This window comes from Dendrobates tinctorius, unplaced genomic scaffold, assembly GCF_039654945.1.
Source record: "Dendrobates tinctorius isolate UK_male_01 unplaced genomic scaffold, ASM3965494v1 ptg000063l, whole genome shotgun sequence".
Lineage (NCBI taxonomy): Eukaryota > Metazoa > Chordata > Amphibia > Anura > Dendrobatidae > Dendrobates > Dendrobates tinctorius.
The window spans coordinates 10,313,023-10,325,428 of NW_027361731.1; the positions used below are offsets into that span (position 1 = coordinate 10,313,023).

At 45.7% G+C, this 12,406-nt stretch overlaps 1 protein-coding gene across 1 annotated transcript in view; it reads right to left on the bottom strand.

Moving 5' to 3' along the window:
* The window catches only part of LOC141094223 (uncharacterized), a 35,515-nt gene that overhangs the window by 22,412 nt on the left and 697 nt on the right, over positions 1–12,406 (bottom strand). The window lies entirely within an intron of this gene.

Here is a 12,406-nt window from a genome sequence, read left to right on the forward strand (position 1 = left end):
CCGGCAGGCCGGTACAGACCCCGGGCAGTCCACACAGCCCCCCGGCAGGCCGGCACAGCCCCCCGGCAGGCCGGCAGAGACCCCCGGAAGGCCCGAAATGACGGCGCATCATGATGCGCACACACCGCGCATCATGATGACGTCAGGCCGTCAATCAACTGAACTTCCGATTCCGATGCCGAATTCCGATATTGAAAAAATATCGGAAGTCGGTATCGGAATTCCGATACAGCAAGTATCGGCCGATACCCGATACTTGCGGTATCGGAATGCTCAACACTAATCATAATGTATGTGGGCGATGGTGGTACTGTGGGAACATTGTACTGTGTGGAGGAAACGGCAGTACTGTGGGAACATTATACTGTGTGTGGTGGGATGGTGGTTACTGTGGGAACATTACACTGTGTGTGGGGGATGGTGGTACTGTGGGAACATTACACTGTATGTGGTGGGATGGTGGTACTGTGGAAACATTATACTGTGTGGTGGGATGGTGGTACTGTGAGAACATTACACTGTGTGTGGGGGATGGTGGTACTGTGGGAACATTATACTGTGTGTGGGGGATGGTGATACTGGGGGAACATTATACTGTGTGGTGGGATGGTGGTACTGTGAGAACATTACACTGTGTGTGGGGGATGGTGGCACTGTGAGAACATTACACTGTGTGTGGTGGGATGGTGGTACTGTGGGAACATTATACTGTGTGTGGTGAGATGGTGGTACTGTGGAAACATTATACTGTGTGTGGGGGATGACGGCACTGTGGGAACATTATAATTTGTGTGGGAGGATGATGATACTGTGGGAACATTATACTGTGTGTGGGGGGATGGTGGTACTGTGGAAACATTATACTGTGTGTGGGGGATGACGGCACTGTGGGAACATTATACTTTGTGTGGGAGGATGGTGGTACTGTGTGCACATTTTATTATTATTATTATTATTATTATTATTATTATTATCTATTTATATAGCATTATTAATTCCATGGTGCTGTACATCAGATGGGGTTACATCAAAATACAAATATCAATTTCAGTAAACAAAGCTAACAATGATAGACTGGTACAAAGGGAAGAGGACACTGTCCTTGCGGGCTTACATTCTACAGGATTATGGGAAAGGAGACAGTAGGTCGGGGGTTGCAGTAGCTCCGATGGTGTTGAGGTGGCCGTGTGGTCATTAGAGGTTGTAAGCTTTTATTGAAGAGATGGGTTTTCAGGTTTTTGAAGGATCCAAATGTGGTGGATAACCAGACGTGTTCGGGCACAGAATTCCACAGGATGGGGGATATTTGGGAGAAGTCTTGCAGGCGACTGGGTGAGGAGCGAATAAGTGTGGAGGAGAGTAGGAGGTCTTGGGAGGACCGGAGATTACGTGAGTGAAGATATTGAGAGATTAGTTCGGAAATATACAGAGGAGAAAGGATATGGATGGCTTTGTAGGTCAGTGTTAGTAGTTTAAACTTGATACGCTGGGAAATGGGGAGCCAGTGAAGGGATTTGCAAGGAGGGGAAGCAGGAGTGTAGCGAGAAGAGAGATTAATTAGTCAGGCAGCAGAGTTAAGGACAGACTGGAGGGGTACAAGAGTGTTAGAAGGTAGGCCAAAGAGGAGGATGTTGCAGTAGTCGAGGTGGGAGATGATTAGGGCATGCACAAGCATTTTGGTAGAGTGAGGGTTGAGGAAAGGACGGATTCTGGAAATATTTTTGAGCTGGAGGCGACAGGCGGTGGCGAGAGCTTGGATGTGCGGTTTGAAGGACAGAGCAGAGTCATGGGTTACTCCAAGGCAGCGGATTACCATGATAGGGGAAAGTGTGATTCCATTTATTGTGATAGATCAGGTAGGGAAGGTATGCAAGATGGAGGAAAGATAATTAGTTCAGATTTGTCCACATTGAGTTTGAGGAAGCGAGAGGAGAAGAAGGAGGATATGGCTGATAGACACTCTGGGATTATGGAGAGCAGAGAGGTGATATTTGGACCAGAGAGGTAGATATGAGTGTCATCAGCATATAGATGGCACTGGAAGCCATAGGTCTTGACGAGTTATTCCACACCAAGGGTATAGATTAAGAAGAGAAGGTGTCCTAGGACAGAGCCTTGAGGGACTTCAACAGAGATGAAGAGGTAGTATGGGAGTAGGAAATGCTAAATGTGCGATTGGTAAGGTATGAGGAGACCAGGATAGGGAAAGGTCTTATCAAAGGCAGATGACAGGTCTAGAATGAGGAGTATAGAGAAATGTCTGCTAGCTTTGGCTGTAAGTTGTTCGTAAGTTTGGTCAGGGCAGTCTCAGTGAAATGGTTGAAGCCAGATTGTAGGTTGTCAAAAAGCGAGTTAGATGCAAAATGAGAGGAAAGTTCAGTGTGGACATGCTGCTCAAAGAGCTTGGAAGCAAATGGAAGCAAAGATATGGGGCGATAGCTGGACATAGCGCTCGGGTAAAGGGATGGCTTTTTGATGATAGGTGTGATTGTGGCATATTTGAAAGCAGAGGGGAAGGAACCAGAAGTTAGTGATAGATTGAAGAGATGGGTTAGCGATGGGAATAGTGTAGTGGTGAGGTTGGGGAGGAGGTGGGATGGGGTCAAGTGTACAAGTGCTGAGATGTGATTTGGACAGAAGATGGGTGAGCTCTCCTTCAGTGATTTTTTAGAGTGGGAAGTTATGGGGCAAGGGTATTTGTTATGATTGGGTCACCAAGGAGGAAAGCAAGACCAAGCCAAGCCACAGAAAACCAGTGAGGTTGATAACTAAGCGGATTGCAGACCCCTGATCCTATCCACACAACTAGCAGTAGCCGTGGAGCGTACCTACGATGATCCTAGACGCCTCGACACAGCCGGAGAACTAAATAAGCCTAAAGCAAGAAAGGGGAAATCTAAACTGCCCCAGAGCAGACCCCAAAGGAATAGATAGCCCCCAAACATATATTGTCGGTGAGACAAGATGAAAACACAAACGCAGGCAGGAAAATAGACTGAGCAAATGATGGGGCCCACACTAACTAGACAGAACAGGATAGGAAAGACTCTGTCTGCAATCAAGCAAAAAACCCTGCAAAAAATGCCCAACGCGTCTGAGTGAAAAAATACTGAAGTCACTAGACTTCGCCCACTATATCAGCACTCTGGTATATTCTAAAAGCAGAGCAAAAAGAGGCCAATCTAATAAGGGACAAAAATAAACTGGCACAAGCAGTAACATATGGATGGTGATTCAGCACAGCCCCAGCCGGAGCTGGCTGACCACACAAAACTGAAATAGACAAAACCAGATCAAATGTGAACAATAGCAAAAGAACACTTAGCTTGAACATGCAGGGACTGAGCTGGAAACTAAGACCTCATGAGGCAGGAAAAAATCACCAGCAGGGATAGAGGGAGTTGACTTTCTTAAATCCAGTCAGACACTCCAGAGCTCCAGTCATCCTCATCATCAGGTGGCAGGCCTCTGTTAATTAGATCAGCTCCATTACCTCCAGTAACCATCAGAGGGAGCCCGGAAAGAGAACCAGCTCCACTATCTTCACTAGTAACCAGAGGTAGGCCAGAAAGCGAATTCACAACAGGCATTGGTCTGGCATACAAATGGATTGTGGTGGTCGTCAACAAAGACTTGCCTTGTTTGGTCTATCTTATTTTTGAAGTGCGTGGCAAAGTCCTCGGCAGAGATTAGGGAAGTCGGAGGGGCAGTGGTGGGCAGAGGAGGAAGTTAAAAGTGTTGAACAACTGTTTGGGGTTGTAGGATAAGGAAGATACAAGGGACGTAAAGTAGGCCTGATTTGAACTATATTGTGTGTGGAAGATGGCAGTACAGTGGAAATATTATACTGTGTATGTGGTGATAGTGGTACTGTGGGAACATTATACTGTGTGTGCACATTTTCTGGTCTGACTCTGGTTTCTGGTGAGGGAGCTGGTTGTGCTGACAGAGGTGTTGTGAGTTCTCTTTCCGGGCTCCCTCTGGTGGTGGCAGGAGGTAGTGAAGCTGATCGAATTAACAGAGACCTGCCACCTGATAATGAGGAAGAGGATTGGACATCTGGAGTCTCAGACTGGATTTAAGACAGCTGACTCCCTATTCCCATGCTGGTGATTTTTTCCTGCCTCCTGAGGTCTTAATTTCCAGCTCAGTTCCTGCCTTCTCAAGCTAAGTTGTCTTTGCTAATGTTCACATTTGATTTGGTTTGGTCTATTCAGTTTTTTGTGTGGTCAGCCAGCCAGTTTAGAAGGTGTAATAAGCTGTGTTTTTTTTTGGAGACGCCTCTCATACTATTTCTGTCTGCCCTAAACGAGAGAAACAATTTGCACACACATTTGCTGTGGGCAGTGTACAATCTAAGTTTCTTTTGGCAATTACTCTGATCTGCTCTTTATCCACATTTTCCGCTAAGGTTTTGTAGATACAGGAGGAGCTTTGAAGCTGATGGATTTTTGCTAAACATTGTGGTTTTCCTATGATACCTCTGCAGATGCCTATTCCTTTGAGGGGTATTGATGCTACTCCTTTGGCAGAGAGTAAACCTCAGTTTTGGACCCAGGTGATAATGCGAGTTGCTCCAGACCACCAAGAAAATTGTAAATTTTTGGTGCTGCACAATTTGCATGATACTATTGTTCTGGGTTTTCCCTGGTTGCAAACTCATAATCCAGTTTTGGATTGGAAATCTGTGTCTGTGGTGAGTTGGGGTTGTCAGTGTGTTCTTAGGGACACTCCTGTTTTCTCCACCTCTCCTCAGTCTCATGATATTCCTGATTATTTGGCTGATTTTTCTGATGTATTTAGTGAGAGTAAGTCTGCGTCTTTCTTCCTCAGAGGAGTTATGACTGTGCAATTGAGTTGATGCCTGGGTGTAAATTTCCCAAGGGTCAGCTTTTCAACTTATCAGTACCCGAACATGATGCTATGCGATCCTATATTAAGGAGTCATTGGAGAAGGGTCATATTAGACCATCCTCTTCACCTTTAGGTGCTGGGTTTTTTTTTGTGGCCAAGAAAGATGGTTTATTAAGACCTTGTATTGACTATCGTTCCCTTAACAAGATGACGGTTAAATATCAGTACCCGTTACCCCTGATGTCTGATTTATTCTCCAGAGTTAAATGTGCCTGCTGGTTTACTAAGCTTAACCTCCGGGGGGCGTATAATCTTATTCGCATCAAGCACGGGGATGAATGGAAGACGGCATTTAATACTCTGGAGGGACATTTTGAGTACCTGGTGATGCCTTTTGGGCTCACTAATGCCCCTTCTGTCATCTAATCCTTTATGAATGATATTTTCCGGGACTTTGTGGATAAGTTTTTCATCATCTATCTGGATGATATTTTGATCTTTTCCAGGGATTGGGATTCTCATGTGGAACATGTCCGGACTGTGTTCCGGATTTTGAGGGAGAATTCCCTGTTTGTTAAGGGATCGAAATGCCTCTTTGGTGTACAGAGGATTTCATTTTTGGGATTTATTTTGTCTCTGTCGACTATTGAAATGGACCCAGCCAAGGTACAGGCCATGTATGATTGGGTTCAGCCCACTTCTTTGAAGGCTCTCCAGAAGTTTTTGGGGTTTGCAAATTTCTATCGTAAATTTATAGGTAATTTTTCTGGTATTGTCAAACCACTGACTGGTCTGACCAAGAAGGGCGCTGATGTGCTGAATTGGTCTCCAGAGGCTGTCTCGGCATTTCAGGAGCTTAAGCGGAGATTCACTTCTGTTCCAGTTTTACAGCAACCTCACTTCCATTTCAGGTGGAGGTAGATGCTTCTGAGATTGGTGCGGGAGCTGTTTTGTCCCAAAAAGATCCTGTGACTTCTAAAATGAATCCCTGTGCCTTCTTTTCTCGAAAGTTCTCCTCATCTGAACGGAACTATGATGTGGGGAATCGAGAATTGTTGGCCATGAAATGGGCATTTGAAGAGTGGAGACATTGGTTGGAGGGAGCTAGACATCAAGTTGTGGTCCTCAACGACCACAAGAATTTGATTTATCTGGAGTTGGCCAAACGCTTGAATCCTAGACAGGCTAGGTGGGCCTTGTTTTTCACACGTTTTAATTTTGTGGTCTCTTTTCTTCCTGGCACTAAGAATGTTAAGGCAGTTTCTAGGAGTTTCTTTGTCGATTCTCTTATTGTGACCGAGCCTACTACCATCCTAGGTGAGGGGTAGTTCTTTCTGCCATTTCGCCCGATTTGAGACGCGCCCTGGAGATATTTCAGGAGGATAAACCTGAGCGTTGTCCTATGGGAATATTGTATGTTCCTGACCAGTGGAGGAAGAGAGTGATGTCTGAAGTTCATTGCTCCGCATTGGCTGGTCATCCAGGTATTTTTGGTACCAGAGATTTGGTGAGTCGGTCTTTTTGGTGGCCTGCCTTATCTCGTGATGTCAGGAATTTTGTGCAGTCCTGTGGGACTTGTTCTCGGTCTAAACCCTGTTCTCGTTCTAGTGGGTTGTTGATGCCCCTGCCGGTGCCCAAGAGGCCATGTACCCATATCTCAATGGATTTTATTTCTGATCTTCCTGTCTCTCAGAGAATGACTGTTATCTGGGTGATTTGTGATAGATTGTCTAAGATGGTCCATCTTGTACCACTCCCAAAGTTGCCATCTTCCTCAGAGTTGGTGCCCTTGTTTTTACAACAGGTGGTTCGGTTGCATGGGATTCCTGAGAACATTGTGCCAGACAGAGGAGTCCAGTTTGTTTCTGGATTCTGGAAAGCCTTTTGTTCCAATCTGGGAATTCAGTTATCTTTCTCCTCTGCATTTCATCCTCAGACCAATGGACAAACTGAAAGAACAAACCAGACTTTGGAATCCTATTTGAGATGTTTTATATCTGCTGATCAGGATGACTGGGTCTCATTTCTGCCATTGGCCGAATTCGCTCTAAACAATAGAGCTAGTTCCGCCTCTTTGATGTCTCCGTTTTTCTGTAATTTTGGTTTTCATCCTCGATTTTCTTCGGGGCAGGTGGAATCTTCAGCCTGCCCAGGTGTGGACACTGTGGTAGAGAGAATGCAGCAGATTTGGGATCAAGTGGTGGATAAGTTGTCACTCTCTCAGGAAAAGGCCCAGCGGGTTTTTCAACCGGCATAGGACCATTGGTCCTAGGTTTAAAGTGGGTGATATGGTTTGGTTGTCGTCAAAGAATATCTTTATGAAGGTTGCGTCTCCAAAGTTCAAGCCAAGATTTATTGGACCTTATAAGATCTTGGAGATTCTTAATCCTGTTTGTTTTTGATTGGCTCTTCCAGTTACGTTTAAGATCCATAATGTATTTCACAAATCACTGCTGAAGAGGTTTGTTGAGCCAGTAGTTCCTGTGGCGGCGCCTCCTGACCCTGTATTGGTTGAAGGCAATGTGGAATATGAGGTAGAGAAAATATTGGATTCTCGTTTGGCTAGACGGAGACTCCAGTATTTGGTCAAATGGAAGGGTTATGGCCAGGAGGATAATTCTTGGGTCTCTGCCTCTGACATTCATGCCAATAGATTGGTTCATGCTTTTCACTGGGCCCATCACTGATCGGCCTGGTGGTGTGGATGAGGGTTCGGTGACCCCTCCTCAAGGGGGGGTACTGTTGTGAACTCATTTTCTGGTCTGCCTTTGGTTTCTGGTGAGGGAGCTGATTGTGCTGACAGAGGAGTTGTGAGTTCTCTTTCCGGGCTTCCTCTGGTGGTGGCAGGAGGTAGTGAAGCTGATCGAATTAACAGAGACCTGCCACCTGATAATGAGGAAGAGGATTGGACATCTGGAGTCTCAGACTGGATTTAAGACAGCCGACTTCCTATTCCCATGCTGGTGATTTTTTCCTGCCTCCTGAGGTCTTAGTTTCCAGCTCAGTTCCTGCCTTCTCAAGCTAAGTTGCCTTTGCTAATGTTCACATTTGATTTGGCTTGGTCTATTCAGTTTTTTGTGTGGTCTGCCAGCTCCGGCTGGGGCTGTGCTGAATTTCCACTCTTATGTCACTGTATGTGCCAGTTTGCTTTTTGTCCCTTATTAGATTGGCCTCTTTTTGCTCTGTTCTCAGAATATGTCAGAGTGCTGATATACTGGGAGAAGTCTAGTGACTTCAGGGTATTTTTTGCTATCAGAAGTGTTGGATATTTTTGCAGGGTTTTTTGGCGTGATTGCAGACAGTATCTTTCCTTTCCTGACCTTTCTAGCTAGTGTGGGCCCCATCGTTTGCTCAGCCTATTTTCCTACCTGTGTTCGTGTTTTCATCTTGTCTCACCGTCAATACATGTGTGGGCTATCTATTCCTTTGGGGTCTGCTCTGGGGCAGATTTAGATTTCCCCTTTTCTTGCTTTAGGCTTATTTAGTCCTCCGGCTTTGACGAGGCATCTAGAATCATCATAGGAACCATTATACTGTGTGGGGGGCATCATACATACTGCATAATGGTATAATGGTGGAACTACACTGTGTGGGAGCCAAGAAAGGTGCCTTGTACAATGAGAACTGTGACATGCAGAAGTAGTGCTGACTTCTGTTGCTTCAAAAGCATCCATCAACTAGAGTTTTTAGCACAGTCACAGGAGACAGGGATTGGTTAGCAGAGCCCCAGGGGGATTGTGGGGAATGTGTTTATCTTTCTGGCAGCAGCTGAAAGGATGAGTGGTGCTTGATCTGTCTCATAAAGTTTCAGGCAAGTGAACGATAGGGACACAGGATTCCATTACAGAGTGGAGCTGGGCTAACCCCTGTACTGCTAATTGAGAAAGTCTATCAGGAGCAGGAAGATAAGGACTGGAAGGAATTTTGTCAAAGGGATTACCTCTTTCAGGAAACCCTCCACCCTTCTCCATCTCACTGTGCTAGATGGAATGCTGTGTACTACTGTGCCTTTGTAAAGAGTCTTGATCTGTGCTGATCTGTGCTATCGAAAGAAGACTGTTAGTCAATGTGCCTCTAAGAAGCAGCTGTACTGTTTATAAAGCCTGTGCTTAAGAGACTTGAATTGTACTGAATGTGCTGTGATATTAAACCGCACTGTTCATCTGTTCATGAGGACTCTATAAATTGTATCTGTGTGAGCAAGTGGATCAATCTTGTGCCTGAGGAAGCTGCAGTACATGGTCGCCCTGAGTAATGGTTCCCCCAGAGTTCCAAATAATTCATGAGACCTGTCCCGCCCCTATCTGAACCTAGTAGTGTACACATAACATTGGTGGCCCATACAGGGAATTCTGAGCAGGAATTAGCGTGTAGAGGCAAAAGAGGCAAAGTGACTGGAAAATACAGAGCACAGCACCTCAACTCAACTCTGCTACAACAGTTAAAGGAGACCAGCCCTAAAGAAAACTCTCTAGCAGCAATGGATGATGAAATACAAATGGACAGAATCAGTGAACTGCTTCTTCAGTTAACATGTGAAGAATTGAGAACAGTAGCAGAATATATAAAGATGTCAGAAGAACAGATCTCTAAAGCAGGCTCCCACAGACAACTTGTAGCTACCATTAATATACAGATGAATGAGCTGGGAAGAAAGAAGCTGAAGATGTCATGGGCATGTTCCTCCAGGAGCTAACACAGTTTCCAACTGGGTTGAAGTTGGAAGATGAAAGGGCGGTGCCAATTACCAAGAGAGGGAATCTCTTTCTGCAGACAGAACTACAGTAATTGAAAGAACAATTCAAAGCCTTAACAAAAACCCTGCAGAAATCTAACAACCCTTTGAAAGTGTGAAAGACTCTGACAGAACCTTTAACCTGCTTGGTTTTGATAAATCAGGAAAACAGTACTCTTCAACACCACAAATGACCATAAGGAAAGTGTTCATGATCCTGAGACAGATAGGAGTGTGTGAGCAGAAAGAGATACTGTCTTATATGAACTTGCTGCACCAGATTGATGCAGGATTACTTGTGGAAACATTATCCTGTGTGTATGGCAAGCTGCTATTGTGGGAACATTATACTATGCAGGGGGATGGTGGTACTGTGGGAACAGTATACTGTATGTGGTGGGATGGTGGTACTGTGGGAACATTACACTGTGTGTGGTGAGATGGTGGTACTGTGGGAACATTATACTGTGTGGGGGATAGTGGTACTGTGGGAACATTATACTGTGTGTGGTGGGATGGTGGTACTGTGGGAACATTATACTGTGTGTGGTGGGATGGTGATACTGTGGGAACATTATACTGTGTGTGGTGGGATGGTGGTACTGTGGGAACATTATACTGTGTGGGGGATGGTGGTACTGTGGGAACATTATACTGTGTGTGTTGGGATGGTGGTACTGTGGGAACATTACACTGTGTGGTGGGATGGTGGTACTGAGAAGATTATACTGTGTGTGGTGAGATGGTGATACTGTGGGAACATTACACTGTGTGTGGTGGGATGGTGGTACTGTGGGAACATTATACTGTCTGTGGTGGGATGGTGGTACTGTGGGAACATTATACTGTGTGGGGGATGGTGGTACTGTGGGAACATTATACTGTGTGTGGTGGGATGGTGGTACTGTGGGAACATTACACTGTGTGGTGGGATGGTGGTACTGTGAGATTATACTGTGTGTGGAGGTGTAAGGGGGTGAAGAATGCTGGGGGGAAATGTGTGTAAATGGTTAAGTAACTGGCTTAGTGATAGAAAGCAGAGGGTGGTTATAAATGGTATATTCTCTAACTGGGTCGCTGTGACCAGTGGGGTACCGCAGGGGTCGGTGTTGGGACCTATTCTCTTCAACACATTTTTTTTAACGATCTGGTAGAAAGTTTACACAGTAAAATATCGATAATTGCAGATGATACAAAACTATGTAAAGCAGTCAGTACAAGAGAAGAGAGTATGCTGTACAGATGTATCTGGATAAGTTGGAAACTTGGACTGAAAGGTGGCAGATGTGGTTTAACAATGATAAATGTAAGGTTCTACACATGGGAAGAAGGAATCTGTTAGGAGTCAGATTTCTTCCTCTCCTATGATGAAATCTAGACCATTGCATTCTGCAGTCTCCTGCGTTTCATCTGCGGTTGCAGAGGAGAATGTCTTGTGGCAACTCTCTCCAGAGGCTAAGTCCTTTGTTCCCTCAACTGAGCATGCTCATGGGACGAACTCCCATTGGAGTTCGGGAGTCAGGTGCTCAGGTCCTGTGTCGAATCCTATTGGCTCCTCCTGGAGCCTTGGAGATTTCCGGAAGGTCCCGTTTGGTATAAAAAGCGTGCATGGCTGTTCCGCCATGCGCTAGTATTTTTCATACTTGCTGCTGTATGTATGGTGATGGATGCTTGGACTGGTGACTGACTTATTAAGTAACCCCTTCCCTCTGATAATACGATTGTGTAAGTGTTTGGGTTCAGCCAGTAGCAGCGCTTGCGCCAGCGCGCCTTAGCTCCATCTTGCACAGCAGCTTAGCGTCTGGATTGCGCCAGCGTTATTGCAGCGCCTTGCCAGCGGCTCAGTTCTTGCCGCGCTGCAGTTGCAGCTTATCTCCGCATCCGCAGTTGCGACGCCACGCACCTCATTTTACGGTAGGTCTAGACGGAGTAGTCCTGCTGTCTAAGGCTACTCCTGTGACCCTTAATACTGTGTCTGCATCGCTGAGACTCTGTGACCCTGAACAGACTCAGCGTTTAGTCTATGCTTTGTGCCTGCAGCTCTGTGAGCATAACAGAGCTTGCTTCAGTGCACAGGGTGCAGTTAAAACTCTGTGCACATTACCGCCATAGTGCTCTGCCTCTTTTAGCAGCAGTGCCTTCGCCACCCCGAGTGGCGAAGGCACTTTATTTATTTTTATTTAGTGCCTTCCGCCACTCCTAACAGAATCAATATAACCATTTACACTGAATGGGGAACCACTGAGTAAATCTGACATGGAGAGGGATGAGTCTCGCATGTTAATACCCGGCATTCGGGACCGGAGCATGTGGCTCCATAGAAATACATGCAGCCGCACACTCCTGTCCGAGTGCCGGCAGCAGTGCCAGGTATTGATATGCGAGACTTGTCTAATAACTAGAGCAGCCAGTGCCAGGCAGCGGCTGCCAAGGCAAACAGGATCAAGGGGTGCATTAAAAGAGGTCTGGATACACATGATGAGAGCCTTATACTGCCTCTGTACAAACCCCTGGTTAGACCGCACATGGAGTAATGTGTACAGTTTTGGTCACCGGTGCTCAGGAAGGATATAATGAAACTAGAGCGAGTACAAAGGAGGGCAAGAAAATTAATAAAGGGGATGGGTGAACTACAGTTCCCAGAGAGATTAGCAAAATTAGGATTATTTAGTCTAGAAAAAAGACGACTGAGAGGCGATCTAATAACCATGTATAAGTATATAAGGGGACAATACAAATATCTCTCCGAGGATCTGTTTATACCAAGGAAGGTGACGGTCACAAGGGGGCATTCTCTGCGTCTGGAGGAGAAAAGGT